The sequence below is a fragment of the Sus scrofa genome, chromosome 2 (assembly GCF_054392235.1).
Source record: "Sus scrofa isolate SSC_HxYL_T2T_F1_AM1 chromosome 2, Sscrofa_HxYL_maternal_Yorkshire_Landrace_v2.0, whole genome shotgun sequence".
NCBI lineage: Eukaryota > Metazoa > Chordata > Mammalia > Artiodactyla > Suidae > Sus > Sus scrofa.
The window spans coordinates 17,893,913-17,897,224 of record NC_139384.1 but is presented as its reverse complement, the minus strand read 5'-3'; positions in this window follow the sequence as shown (position 1 = coordinate 17,897,224).

Sequence of the window (3,312 nt, the reverse complement as noted above, 5' to 3'; positions counted from 1 at the left end):
AAATCTGATGGCATTACTATCCCTTTTACAAATCTTTAAATACTACCTCTTGCATTTGGAACGAATGCCAAGGTCCCCTGTGGGGTCTATCAAGTTCCGCCAGAACTGGCCACTGCCCCCCTCTCCAGCCCCAGCCCTCTCTTGCTGCCTTCTCCCCCTTGTTTGCTGGCCTTTTTATAGTTCATGAACAAGATGGGTCCCTGTACATCCCAACACCCCAATGTGCTTGCCCAAGCTATTCCCTGCTTCCTGATCTGCTCTTTCTACTTTCTTCACACATAGCTGCTTCTGTTCATCCTTCAGGTCTTGGCTGAAGGGTCACATTTTTCAGAGAGGACTCCTCTAATGATCCTATCCACGTAGTCTCTTTACCCCTCCTCACTTCCCACCAGTTATTCTCTCTTGGGAGTGTTTCTTCTGTAGCACTTACTGCAATTCATATTTATCATTGTGTTCATTTAGTTGCTTATTGCCTCATTCTACTCTGCCGTAAGCTCATTCAGGTAGGGAAAAATGCTTTCCTATTGTATGCCTAATACCTAGTTGCTCAATAAAATATTTCTTGAACAAAAGGACAAATGCAAAAATTAGAAGCCTGGGCCCTGTGTCTTATGTTCCTCAAATATACTACACTGTGGACCAGTAATTCTAAGCACTCTGTGGGAGTGAGGAATCAAAAGAATTGCTGGCAGTGGCTGGCTATACTCAAGTTGGTGGAGTGGCCTACCCTGTTCCTTGACCTTGACCATGGCCTTGCCCTCCTGTAAGTCCATCGCTACGGGTACTTGGACCCTCAAGCTCTCCTAAAATAGCTTTTAGGAAGGGATCTGATGACCCCTGATATACTGGCAAATGAGAACAGACACTATATATTTCACAACAAGCAACAAACCAGGACACTTGATGATAGTGATTTTTGTGACACTTCCTGAAGGACTGATTACATAATTTACAGCATCTAGGTACAAAAAGAAAATGTAGGTTGTTTGTTTAAAAATTCTTAAGAATTTCAATGGAGTTCCCGTCGTGGCTCAGTGGTTAACGAATCTGACTAGGAACCATGAGGTTGCGGGTTTGATCCCTGGCCTTGCTCAGTGGGTTAAGGATCTGGCGTTGTCTTGAGCTGTGGTGTAGGTCACAGACGAGGCTTGGATCTGGTGTTGCTGTGTGGCTCTGGCATAGGCCGGCGGCTACAGCTCTGATTGGACCCCTAGCCTGGGAAACTCCATATGCCTTGGGTGCGGCCCTAGAAAAGGCAAAAAGACCAAAAAAAAAAAAAAAATTAAGAATTTCAAGATGGTGACAGCAGAGTATTAAGCCAAGTACAGGGCTCATTCTAAGTGTAGGTTGCATGCCCAGGAAGCTGGCCCTGCTTGCTGCCTTTAGAAACAAGCCAGTTTAGGATGTTCTGAGATGGCCCTGCTTTTTCTGGTTGCTGTGGCTTCTAAGAGACCCTTTTTCCCATCAGCTCAAGAATGATACTGATTCCAGGATTTCCTGCTCTGGTGTAGTGGGTTAAGGATCCAGTGTTGCTGCAGTTGTGGCAGAGATGGCAGTTGCAGCTTGGATTCGATCCCTGGCCCGGGAACTTCCATACATTGTGGGTGCAGCTGGAAAAAAAAAAAAAAGAAAGAAAGAAAGAAAGATACTGATTCCAGGCAGAACTCTGTCTCTCTCTCAGAAGCCAGGAAATACCAGGCACACAAGAGGCTAGGCTACTTCTTTTTTTTTTTTAATTTTTTATTATAGTTGATTTACAATGTTCTGTCAATTTCTGCTGTTCAGCCCAGTGACCCAGTTCTATGCAGACACACACATTCTTTTTCTCACCTTAACCTCCATCATGTTCCATCACAAGTTTTCCTTGTGCTGTACATCAGGATCTCATAGTGGCCTACTTCTTTTTTTTTTTTTTTTTTTTTGCTTTTTAGGGCTGCACTTGAGGCATATGGAAGTTCCCAGGCTAGGGGTCAAATTAGAACTGCAGCTGCTGGCCTACACCCCAGCCACAGCAATGCAAGATTCGAGCTACCTCTGCAACCTACACCACAGCTCATGGCAACACTGGATCCTTAACCCACTGAGAGAGGCCAGGGATTGCACCTGCATCCTTGTGAATCCTAGTCGGGTTTGTTACCACTGAGCCACAACGGGCACTCCACAGCAGCCTATGTCTTTACCCAAAATCTCCCCCAGACTCCATGGTTTCAACTAAACCAGTTGACTCAGAATAAAGTTTATATTCTTTCATCTAGGAGTTTAAGGAAGCCGGAAAGTTGTTGGTGTAAAACTCCCTGGAAGGTAAACATGATGACATTCTTTTGTTCTGTTGACACGAACACACTGGCGTGGCGGGAATTTCTGTTGCCACCACATGCTATGTTTACCTGTCCTTCACACACCTCCAGCTCCTGCAGGGGCCCACCTTTCAGGAATTTGGCCTTGTTTTAGTGGAAGGGAGAGGTAGGGAGAGTTGCTTTGCCAAATAGACGGGTGTGTCTCTCCCACCCACTCCCAGCCTCTATGGATGTTTCCTTTCCTCCAGTGTCAAAGGAGGTGGTTTCTTATTGTCTCTGTCTTTTACAATCCTTCCCATCCTGCAGTTCCTGTTGTGGCTCAGCGGAAACGAATCTGACTACCATCCATGAGGATGCAGGTTCGATCCCTGGCCCTCGTTCAGTGGGTTAAGGATCCACTGTGGCCGTGAGCTGTGGTGTAGGTCGTAGAGGTGGCTTGGATCCCATGTTGCTATGGCTGTGGTGTAGGCCAGCAGCTACAGTTCCGATTGGACCCCTAGTCTGGGAGCCTCCATATGCTGCAGGTTCGGCCCTAAAAAGCAAAAAAATAAAAAAATAAAAAATAAAATCCTTTCCATCCTTCAAGTCCCAGTTCACTGAGACCCCGCCACTTGACAGCCTAGTTGAAAGCGTTAAGATTGGGGCAGACATTGTCTTTATTCCCTACAAGGCCCTTTGAGGCAGAAGCCTTGACAGCCACACTTCTGTCTCCCCCAAGCCTGGCACGATGGAACCTTGTCCCTAGCAGAACCCTAACACACGCATGTTGTCCAAGGAGCGAAAGGGCTGCCCAAGGCTTGTGAGGTGACCCTATGCCCTTAAGAGGGTGAGCTGGCAATATTTAGGGGATTGGCGATTAGCACGTTGTGACTTGACGTTGTTCTAGCAGGTCTATTTCCCATCTGTGTCAACAGCCTCTTGTTGTCTATTTTTGAGTCCAGTTTCACCAGAGTGATTAAACAAAGGGGAAATCATCAAAAACCACAGTGGAGCCTGAGGGGGCGGAGCAAAAGGC